This window comes from Tiliqua scincoides, chromosome 6 (assembly GCF_035046505.1).
Source record: "Tiliqua scincoides isolate rTilSci1 chromosome 6, rTilSci1.hap2, whole genome shotgun sequence".
NCBI classification, from domain to species: Eukaryota; Metazoa; Chordata; class Lepidosauria; order Squamata; family Scincidae; genus Tiliqua; species Tiliqua scincoides.
The window spans coordinates 82,327,390-82,339,737 of record NC_089826.1 but is presented as its reverse complement, the minus strand read 5'-3'; the positions used below and the strand labels follow the sequence as shown (position 1 = coordinate 82,339,737).

The following is a 12,348-nucleotide window of genomic DNA, read 5'->3' as shown; positions in this document are numbered from 1 at the left end:
TTGTGGATTGTGAAATCCACTGCCTTCCCAGGTCTCAGAAAGCCTGGGTCAGGAGGTCCCAGCCTCCTAGGAGGAGGTCAGGAAAGCCAGGAGGTCAGGTGAGGTCCTCCAGCATGAGTTTGGAATCCACATGGGTTCCAGACCCACAAAGGGCCCACTGTAAACACTGTTTGGATTTCCATCCAAATGCATACAAGTGTTTTTCTTGATCAGGATTCCCTCTAATTTACTTTTTTTTTTTTTTTTGCTCGAGGTGAACTTTGAGAAAAATTCCCATGTGCAATGGAGGGAGAGAAGCTCCACCTGCCACAACTCCTTCTTGCAACATTTGAAGTTAGTGGCTGTGTGAAGAGGCAATCTTCTCTTCATTATTGCTTCATAAATTTCCGAGACGAGCCCTAGTCCTGAAAATGGTTTCTTGTGCAGACCCCTAATGAGGTTTGGCCCAAATGAAGCACTGCTACACTTAAATTTTGTAGTTTAGATGATAAAACGCCCAAAGTTAATGTGACTCTGAAAACAGGCATTACTTGAACAGCAAAGAGGCAGATTTTCTTTTTTTTTAAAAAAAATTAAAGCAATAAGGTAACTTTGAGGGTTGTTATTATCAGTAGATAATCACATCCAGAGGGAACAGAAGCCATTTAGATGCTCTCTGTGCCTAATTAAAAAATGACACCATCGTATTAAATGTTAGGACACATACCACTAATAAAGATTTCATGCCTTATTAAGTATAAAGAAATGTGAACCCAACAAGAAACATAATTGACCAAAATAATCCCTGTTGTAGAGATGTTTGAAATCCTCCGGATGACAATAACAGCAATATAGATTCTTGTCACAGCTGCATTTAAACTATATTATTGGAGCTGAAACTTTTATTGAGCACAGTGATGAATTTTACAACACAGCCCATCTTCAGTGAGATGTGGTGAGAGGGTGAAGATTTCCGAAACTGTTTGTGGTCAACAAAATGCAGTAGTATATAAGGCTGTATTTAGAATGTATCACCTAGGGCCAAATTATGATTACAAGGAAACACTGACATAACTTGAAGAGGTGCAAAGCACTAAGTTTTGCAGGGAGCTCTCCCCCTCCCCTTCAGAGCCATTTCAGGTGGTGACAGCAAAACTGGGGCTTACATCTGGAATGGCTCTAATGGGGAAGGGGAGGGGCCCCTTGCACGCTGCAGTGAGGCTCCCTGCAAAACTGAGTGCTCCCCATCCCCTCTAGCAACACCACTGCAAGGAACATATAACTTAAGCCCCACTTCCTTCTTCTTTTTAACTAGCATGAGAGCTGCGCAGACCTGGCCACAGTAACCCATGCCCTAGTGACATCTAGATTAGATTATTGCAATGCGCTCTACATGGGGCTGCCTTTGAAGACGGTCCGGAAATTACAATTAGTAACAGAACGCGGCTGCTTGTGTGGTTGCTGGGGCACGTCGGTCTGACTCTGTCGAGCCGTTGCTTCAGCGGCTACACTGGCTGCCGGTTCTGTTCTGGGCCCAATTCAAGGTGCTAGTTTTGACTTTTAAAGCCCTTTACGGCTCGGGTCCGGGGTATTTGAGGGACCGCCTCCTTCCCTACAATCCTGCCCGTGCTCTTAGATCATCTGGGGGGGCTCTTTTGACTGTGCCGCCACTAAGAGATGTGAGAGGGGTGGCGGCCAGGAAGAGGGCCTTCTCGGTGGTGGCCCCCGAACTGTGGAATACCCTCCCCTTAGAACTGAGAACTGCTCCCTCGTTGCTAACATTTCGGCATGGACTGAAGACCTTTTTATTTCAAAAAGCTTTTAATTGTTGACAGGCTGGCTGGCTTTCTTGCCTTTTTATATGAGCATCCACGGGGTTTGTTTTTAGATTTTTAATTATTTGTAAATTGTTTTAATTATTGTTTTTAATGTTGTATTTTTAAATGTTGTAAGCTGCCTTGTGTGCCCTTTGGGCATAAAGGCAGGATATAAATTAATAAAATAATAATAATAATAATGAGAGGGGCTCCACTGTGGGTCCCACTCCAATTATCTCCCCCCACATATGATTTACAGTTTTGTAGCATCTTCCTCTGAAAGCCAATAGACTAAAACAAAAATTCTAAATTATCTGGGGGCTGCGTTCAGGGGCTAAATGCTAAAACTTGTTTAGCTCTGGTTTTGAGACAGTTTATGCCCCCTCCCATTTGACTTATAAGTAAGAAAAGAAAAAGGATCAAACTCACGTTCTTCGTAATATGCAGTTGGAGCCTATCAACTCAATCCTGTCCGGGCATCACAATCTCATGACCTGTCATTGTAAATCCTGGGATGACGTTGTGAAAGCTCTTCTGCCATTCTGTGGTCAGGCGTGTCAATGCAAGTGTCCAGAGGCCATACATGGGCACCATCAACCTGCAGTCATCTGCCATCCTCTGCTGTCATTGGGATTTCAGCAGTGGGGGATGGTTTGAGGAGGGTCATAAGTAGATTGGTAGGCTGGGCTGGGACAAGGTGGGGCGGGATGAGGTTTAGCTCAACAGCACTGGTATACATGGAATCCTATCCCCCTTCCAGACTGGACCCACCCTCAGAATCTCCTAAGACTTATGCCAGCTAAAGAAGGGGTGTCAAATTCATTTCATACAGGGGGCCGAAGTTAGCATTCATGGTGCCCACTGAGAAATGACATCAGAAATGGCATCGTTAAGCAGAAAGTGACAAGAAAGGGAGCTTTCGTCCTGAGTACACTTCTGTACTGCAGCGAGTCATGGACTCTTCGCTGACAACTGGAGAAGAAACTGAACGCTTTCAACAAGCGCTGCCTCCGGCGCATCCTCGGCATCACCTGGCAGAACAAAGTTCCAAACAACACAGTCCTGGAACGTGCTGGAATCCCTAGCATGTATGCACTGCTGAAACAGAGACGCCTGCATTGGCTCGGTCATGTTGTGAGAATGGATGATGGCTGGATCCCAAAGGATCTCCTCTATGGAGAACTTGTGCAGGAAAGCGCCCTACAGGTAGACCACAGCTGCGATACAAGGACATCTGCAAGAGGGATCTGAAGGCCTTAGGAGTGGACCTCAACAGGTGGGAAACCCTGGCTTCTGAGCAGCCCGCTTGGAGGCAGGCTGTGCAGCATGGCCTTTCCCAGTTTGAAGAGACACTTTGCCAACAGTCTGAGGCAAAGAGGCAAAGAAGGAAGGCCCATAGCCAGGGAGACAGACCAGGGACAGACTGCACTTGCTCCCGGTGTGGAAGGGATTGTCACTCCCAGATTGGCCTTTCCAGCTACACTAGACGCTGTTCCAGAACCACCTTTCAGAGCGCGATACCAGAGTCTTTTGAGACTGAAGGTTGCCAACAATGAAGCAGAAAGTTGACATCATTAAGCAGATGATGGCTAGAAAGAACTTTGTTCTTGAATAGACTCATTAGCTGCAAATGACAGAAGAGGAAAATATGCAAATCTTGATCATCTTTTCAAGGGGATCGGTTTTTGAAACTGAGCCCAGTTTTCAAGCTGGGAGAGCCCAGTTATAACAGGGGTGGGATAAATTGCTTCAGGGGGCACCATTCAGCCCACAGGCCTTATTTTTGACACCCCCGTGCTAAAGAGCTGGCATCAGACTCTGGAGATGTATTAGAGGCCAGGTGGCCTATAGGGAAGTAAATAAAAATATTATATACAGCCCAATCCTATGCAGGTCTATGCATAAGCAAGTGAAGTCAGCAAGACTGGATTTTCTTCCATATCATTGTTGTAATTCTTGCCTTCTGTAGCAAAAAGCAAAACACTGCACTTTGGGTCATTTTTAAGAGTACAAGTAAAATTTGCCCCGCAGTTCTGTCACTAGTCCTGCCTACGCTGACAAGGTTGCATATGGGGGTGCGATATGTCTTTTAACTCAAAGGGTCCTTGCCTATAACTGCTGCATTTAAGTTATAAGTATTTTGCTAGCATAAGCGAAGCACTGGAGACATGATGGCGTTGATGCGTCAGCCTGATTGCATTATTTCTGCCACATATGCCATTGAAGTCAATGGAGCATCACGGGGAAGAGTTGCTTGCATGTTGAAGTATATCAAAATGAAGAGAGTAAGATTACCCCAATCTTGCCTGCTCCGTACGACAGCTGACTCACCTTCAATACTGCTGACTCAGCCAGAGAGAGCCAGGTGTGTATGGAGAGTGGAAATCTGTGCAGTTCAGCCATTTTCATCTAGTGTGCCACAACACATTGGTTTGCCACGAATGGTCCACGGGTGTGCTGTGGGAGTTTGGAGGTCATTTATTAATAGGGCCATTGGGGGATGTGAGCCCCCCCACCAGCAGCATGGTGTGCTTTGTCAATTGTCAAAAAACTGATGGAGTGCCTTGACAATTTTACCTCCTTGTCCAAGTACCATGAGATGAAAAAGGTTGGAAATCCCAGGTGCCATGTTACCATTTTACTGCCCTGTTTTGAACAGTAAGAAGGGCACATTGATCTGGAAAGGGTATCCGAACTTCCAAATCTCTATGTAGGTGGGGACTACGGGAGGCAAGAGTAAGAGTTGTTGAACCTCGTTTTGCAGTACTTATTTTACAAATTAAGTGTATGGTTTGGATTCAGAAGATGTGGCTTCCACCAAACCTACACCCTTCCTAGACCTGATCTGCCCTCCTACCAGTCCCCATCACCAACCCATTCTGCCTAGCATCCATTTTGCCCTCCCCCGCCCTGTCCTACCTCCCCCACCAGATTACTTGGGTCAGTGAGCCATCACCATGCTTGGGGCCACTCCAGCCTCTCTGATGATGCTTGATTTGCCAGTGGATTAGCCCAATAGGACTGGGGTGCAAAATAATCTCAAGCAGGCCCAAGTCATAACTGGATTGAATTTGTTTGTTTGTTTTTACATAGCATGCAAGGCAAATTACATACCCAAGTGAATCTTAAACCACCATCTTTCAGTGGGGTGTGTACAACATTATTCAATGAGAGGAACTCATAGAACCCTCAGTCACCAAATGTCTTCCTTTACAACAACAACAACAACAACTAGGTATTTATATACCGCCTTTCTGGTCATCGGATTACTCCTCTGACTTTATTCAAGGCGGTTTACATAGGCAGGCATTTCTAAATCCCTCAAGGGGATTTTTACAATCATAGAGGTTCTCGCTTTCAAAAACTAACAGCATTTCAGATGGATCTTCCTGGCTTGGTCTCACTTCTGGCCTCCAGTTCTCTTTTTCTGGCTGTGAGCGATCAAGCTTTGGCAGGCAACTGCCAATCAAGCCCAGGCAGGTTTTCAAGGTCTTAACTATTCTTGCTGACTGACCTCTCCAAACTAGTCTGCTCTCTCCCTACAAGTGGCTCATCAGTGATTTTGTCCTCTCACAACAGGTTATTACACTTTATCAGCTTGGCTTCACATCTCCCCTCCAAGGGCACAACCTGAGTTGATCCTGCTTAGCTCTTGGGCAGTACAACAGCTCAACCTCCAGACCAGCAACCTCTGTTAAACCCAGATGTAGTCCAGCATAAATGGGGGGGGGGGATAACCACATCTGCTGCCACAATCAAGTAGCTCTGGATTTTAATGCTGTTTTAGCATCTTTTTCTGCAATGCAATATTCAGTTCTAGAATTGCTTTCCACAAATGTGGTGATGGTCAGGACCTGGGATTCTTTTAAAAAAAAAAGAACAGGCAACTCAAGAGGGCATTGCAATCAGAGAGCAAATAAAATATTTCAACAAGACAGCAGAGACCAACAATTTCCCTTCAGTCATGACAGCAGATGGCTAAGCCTGACTGGCTATATAGCATCATAACATCACCACATTCAGTGTAGGATGGTTGATTGACTGGAATCACTCAAGGAAGCATAGAGAAACCAGCCATTGGAGCAGCAACCGAGAGAGAAAAGAATGGCTGGAAATAGCCATGAGAAGAATTAGAATCCAGGGGGTTTTCAAGGGGTTCAGCTCTCCCGAAAGCAATAATTTCAAGGTGAAAATTAAACTCAGAGAATGTCTAGCTCAGAACTAATTTTTATTCTGTTCTCACCGATAGGAAGATGCCCCCCCCCCAAGTGGATATGATTACATAATTCGCCTGCATTTCAAAGGCTGGTAGTCCAAATATAAGTGAAAGCTTAATCATGTTTTTTAAAAAAATTTTATTGTAGTAAAACTGAGATGACATTTTCTTCACCAAATGCCTGCCACACTCGCACATTAAATTTCATCACCTAATAACAGCACTTTAAATATTGGCACAAAGATGGCCACTTAATTATTCTTTTACATGATGCATTTATGATTCTCATAAATCTGATGTGGGCCATTTTGAAACATGAAAGCATTTGGAGTACGTAGATTAAATAAAACTTGGGCTATTAAACCAATCTAAGCCAGAACAATCATTGTGCAAATCTGTCATATAGGATGACACATTGTATGAGGTTGCGTAGAAAAGGCATTGTAGAACAGGTTTATCACCGGCCATTGAAGCACTATATATGACTGACCAAGTTCAGCTCCAGTCAGTTACTGATGCTTTATTACGGCACAACCAGTGTATATATAGACTATCACCCAACTTTTCCCACCAATGCTAAAGGAATATTGCTTGAATAATTCACTCAGATCACCTTTAAGGATATCAGCAAAGCACAGAGAAGTTACTGCTGATATTGACAAAACTGGTCACTGTTACAGTTGAATATGGATATAGAAGGAATTCTGGCCAGTTGATGGGCAACCCAATCCTATCTAAGGGCCCAATCCTATCCAACTTTTCAGCCCTGGTGCAGCTGTGATGTAGCCCCTAGGCAAGGGAACAAATGTTCCCTTGTGCAGGTCACTATAACTACACTTCCAGCACAGGATGCAATGCAAGCTCCACTGGCACAGCTACACCAGGGCTGGAATGTTGGAGAGGATTTGGCCCTAAATCCCTGCCTGGCGATGCAGCTGCACTGGGGCGGCTAACACTGTATCCTGCAGGGGATTTTTGGCTGCTGGAGGTCTTCTCAGGGTAAGGAGACATTTGTCCCCTTGCCCCGGGGTAAGCCCTGGGAGTCATTAAGGGTCAACTTGGACCTGCGCCAGCTCAATCACTGGCACAAGTCCGCGTTGACCCAGGAAGTGGGTTCAAGCCTGGGAAGGGTGTCAGGATTTGGTATGTATTGTCACCACCAAACCTGCCCCCCTACTGGTCCTGATCTGCCCTCCTCTCCACCCCATCACTACTGCATTCTGACCACCCCTCCCTGTTCCTTCCATCTCGCCCCATTCAATTCCTTCTCTGCCTCCTTCCAACCCTCTGAATAGGCTTAATTTTTTACAGCGGGTCTCTGTGGGTCCACCAACACGTGGGGCACTGCCCCAGCCTCCCCGTCAGCGGGCTTGCTATACATGTCAGCAGAGGCTGCTTTGCAATTGCCATAAAGCGGTCTCCGCTAGTGCAACGCTAATTATGCCAGTGGGGGAGGAGGGTAGGATTGGGCCATACCCAGAAGTGTGCATGTCTTTGTGCCACCACTGCCAACTCCTGAGTAGGTGCAAGTGTGCTTTACGGTAAGTTAGGATTGTGCTGTAAATTGCCTTAATTTCATCTTGGTGACCCTTGGGACTGATTTCGGTTATTTAAGCACACGTGAATCAGGACAAACAAAATGTCACAAACATATCTTTTTGAAAAAGGAAAAGCAGAGAAAAAAAAATTCTTGTCTTGATATTGAATTTACTTGAGAGAGTTAAAAACGGTGACCTTCCACACTGGATCGGTACAGAGCGAAGGCATTGGGTAGCATTGACCAGGCAAGCGGGATGCACATTCGGAAGGTCTCAAATTGGCACTAAGATGTGATGGGAACATCTTGCCTAGACAAGACTTTATCCCGCTGCTTCAAAATTCAGCGTAGATAAAAAAAAGTAACACAGTACAAGACGTAAGCTGCTTGCTTTATTTTGGCAGGCGTTTTTTTTCCAGATGGAATTCTCAATGGGATTCGTTTTCTAAATAACCAAGAGAATTTGGCTTGCCTGGAGTCTAGTTTACTTGAGAGGAGAGTGTGCATCAGTTACTGTCTGCCCTCATTTTAGCACTGTGCCCTGTGTTTGAACTCCTCTGAAACAGCCCACATTTGTCTTCCTTTAAAACCCTTGAAGGAATGGAACGTAAGAAATATCTCACTTGTCAGGAGTGTTTACTACTTGTTGAAGTCAATTTAAATCTGATGTTTCTCTAAGCAGGAGCCGATGCCTTAATTCTGCATCAACAGATCCATGGTTTCTTGACATTTTGTGTTGCTTTTCAGTGCTGGAAGCTCTTTTCATTGAATTAGTGTCAAAGCAACAAGGTCATTACAGGATATATAGACTTCTCCCTCCACCCCCCCGCAACGTAGAGAAATAAAAGTCAAAGTTATAAGAAGTAGCAAAATGAAGGAAACAATGGGAGTGTTTGGGAGTACAGTGGATCCTCTTTAGTTGCAAATTCTGAACTCATGGATTTCATGCACTGTGAGTTCTGGACCCACATATCAGGACCCCTAGAGGACCTCCTATGCCTCCATGCAACCCCCCACAACTTAGCAGGCATTTTTCATTGAGTTCAAAGAGCTTAGAGTCACATAAGAACATAGGAACATGATTAGTCCTGCTGGATCAGGCCAAAGGCCTATCTAGTCCAGCTTCCTGTATCTCACAGTGGCCCACCAAATGCCTCAAAGAGCAAACAAGACAACAAGAGACCTGCCTCTCAGTGTCCTCTGCATCTGGCATTCTGTGGTAGCCTATCTCTAAAATCAGGAGGTTGCACATAGCCATCACAGCCTGTAACCTGTGATGGACGTTTCCTCCAGAAATTTGTTCAATCCCCTTTTAAAGGCATCCAGGGCAGATGCCATCACTCCATCCTGTGGCAAGGAATTCCACAGGCTAATTGCACACTGGGTAAATAAATATTTTCTTTTGTCTGTTCTAACTCTCCCAACACTCAATTTTAGTGGATGTCCCCTGGTTCTGGTGCTGTGTGAGAGGGAAAAGAACACCCCCCTATTATCTCCATCCATTCTGTTTTTCTAGACCAGGGTGTCCAAAGTTTTTGGCAGGAGGGCCACATCATCTCTCTGATACTGTGTCGGGGGATGGGGGAAAAAGAATTAATTTGCATTTCAAATCTACATAAGTTTACATAAATGAATATATTAAAGATGAACTTATATGAACGAATGAAGGTCTTGCAATAGCTCAAGGCCTATAAAAGGCCTTGCACAAAGCAAGGCTGGCCTTTCCTTTGCTGCTGCTACTGCATCACAGACGTGAAACAGCAAGCAGTGGGGGAAGCCCTCATCCCGCAGCTCACACGAGAGGTTAAACAGTCGCCCTCACGCTGAGAGCAGTTGCGTCAGGCCAGTGCGGGCTCCACCAAATCTCCAGATGCTCAGAGGCTCATTGGAGACTGAGGGCTCCCTGAATGCTGCATTGGGAGTCCTCAAGGGCTGCAAGTGGCCCCAGGGCTGGGGTTTGGGCACCCCTGTTCTAGGCTGAAGAGCTCCAGTAGTCTTTCTTTGTAAGAGAGGTGCCTCAGCCCAGTAATCATTTCAGCTGCTCTCCTCTGCACCTTTTCCACTATATCCTCCTTGAGATGTGGCGACCAGAAGTGGATGCAATACTACAGGTGTGGCCTTTCCATTGATTTGTACTACCATTGATTTGCATTATAATATTAGCTGTTTTGTTTTCAATATCTTTTCTAGTGATCCCAAGCATAGAATTGGCCTTCTTTACTGCTGCCGTACATTGGGTCGACACTTTCATCGACCTGTCCACCACCACCCCAAGATCTCCCTCCTGAACTATCACAGACAGGAACAATGACAGGAATGCTGGAATCAAAAGTAGACAAGTCATTTGCATGATGGGGGAATGTTTGAACTACTTTTCAATGGGTTCCCTTGTAGCAATGTACAGGCGCTGAGCTTTGAGATGTCTTTGCATATTTGGCAATCTGGCAGGCACACCTGCGACTGCGCACACGCTTTGTTGATATGTTGAGTGTTGAAAAGCCAGTGCTCTGGAAAATAGTAGAAGGTTATAGAAAGAGCTAGCCTTGAAGATGTTATGGAGAAATCATATCTAGGAATGTGGATTGTGGTTAAGCTAGAGAGCCGGCTAGCCAGTGTGAATCTCAGCATCTTCTTATAAATTTCCCTATTACGCAGACTTCTGACTCATGGTTTAGTATTGTAAACAAGATCAGAGAATGGAAAACCCCAGCCTGTTGTGTATTGTTTGAGAGGGAATAAAAGCCAGAGAAGGCTGAATCCCAGAAGCTTTCCTTCTGCATCTGGCCTTCCTTCTGCATCTCGCTTCTATACATGTCTGTTGTTTTATTCATTGCTATAACTCTTTGCTGCCTCAAGTTCTAACTTTCAAACCCTCAGAGTGCTTCTGCTTTAAAACTCTCCATCAGGCCATAAGATGTGTGTGTGTGTCTTGTGTGTCTCCCACCAAGCACCAAGGCCCCCAAAAGCCTTGGGAGCTCCCCAAAGCAGCATCTTGCGCTGCTACATTCCCTTTTATCCACAGTTTCTGTATTTGGTGGAGGAGTGGAGAATGTATCCCCAGTGAATACATACGGGGACAGATGGACCTGTAATTTGTGAAAGGAACTCATTACCTGCATCCAACCATGAAAAAGGTGGTGTTGTGCAGGCATTGGAACACAAGTACGCTGACCAAATGCATTGCTCGGGTGATCTGGAAATGTGCTTGTTGATGACAAAGATGCTCCTTGGTTATTACATCAATGTTGCGTGTGGCCTCTTCTTCCTGGCCTGCCGGGCCAAGATCACATAAAATCTCACACCATCTTGGCCCAGTGAGCTGAGGAGAAGAGGCCACATGCAACCCCTCTGAGTGTGAAGGGTACGGCAGCTAAGGTGAGTTTGGGGGCCACTTGTTAGACATTATTAAAAGATATTTATTTTCCAAAGGTATGTTGAATACCAGAAAGCCGTTGCTGTGAACTATTTGTGTACTATAATCCGGTCTGAAATTCAACATGTGTGTGTGTGTGTTGTTTTTTTTTAATACATGCTATTTTAGAACATTTTTTCATCTGTTTGGGGGTTCTCTAAATTTCAACAAAGCTGGCTACGTAGGAGTGTCCTTATGCCTAAAATGTTTATTTTGATACATTGCATTTGTGCAGCTTGACAACTCTGGAAAAAAATTGTGTTTATTAAATGCAGGGAAGGTGCAAAGTTTTAAATAAAACATGGTCTTTCTTTTTTTAACGTTTTATTTAGTAAGGAATTGTTTTCTTTCCATTAGCTGAAACTTTCTTGGGTTGATCTTGTATAATGACTAGGAATTAGTTGATCTCACTGATTTCATTCCTTCGGGGCTAGTCACATGTTGATGGGTATCTCTGTGTATCTAGGTATTAATTGTTGTTAGCCTGTATTATGAGACTTCAACACTGCTTAAGCAAGTGTGCTAAACTGATTAAGTTACACAACTTGGTTGGCAACCTTCAGTCTCGAAAGACTATGGTATAAGCCTACAGCACCCGGTATTCCCAGGCGGTCTCCCATCCAAGTACTAACCAGGCCTGACCCTGCTTAGCTTCCAAGATCAGATGAGATCGGGTATGTGCAGGGTAACAGTTGCTGGGATCTACCCAAATTACCTCAAGGAGATCTCAAGCGTGCAAAATTCCCCCACAGGATGCAGCACAAGCCATGTTTGTTCCTTTGCATCTGCATGGGGGCAGGGGGTTCATTAGGATTGGGTTGCCCATGTTGAGCCAAAATGCCCCCTTCTAAATTCACCATGGTGTTTTCAAGATGCAAGGTCGGGGGGAGATTCAGAAACTGGTGGGCACCCTAAAAGGGCTGAAAGGTTCCTCACTTAGTGATAGTGCTGTTCACTGTCCCTACTGTTTCTGGGTAATGTTTGGTGATTCATCCTTCTTATCCTTCCTAAGCAGAAGATACCAAAGTGAGGGCATGAAGCATTAATTTCTGTGTTTTCTCTGAGGCTCTGAGACACCATGACATAGCATTTCCTGCCTTGTGTATAAGAGGGATCTAGGAAGTTTTGAAGACAAAGAAATAGTGAAGACAAAGACAATGGTGAAGGCAAAGAAGACAGCAATAGTGGGTAATTCTGATTGCTGCTGCCTCAAGGTTCGTATGAAAAGATGGTGGCTGCCACCATCAACACCCTCAGTCAGAGCTAAAAACAGTTTCCAGAAGAACTGTCCACTCTCATTTTATTCCATGGTCTTAAAATGGATGGAGAGTGAGAACTAATGGGAAATCAATACCTTAATGAGACAACTCTTCATTATGTTGAGTTC

General features: G+C 44.8%; 1 pseudogene; it reads right to left on the bottom strand.

Annotated features, from left to right (window-relative positions):
- Positions 1-11,544: 11,544 nt before the first annotated feature.
- Positions 11,545-11,661, bottom strand: LOC136656249 (5S ribosomal RNA; annotated as a pseudogene).
- Between the last annotated feature and the right edge of the window lie 687 nt (positions 11,662-12,348).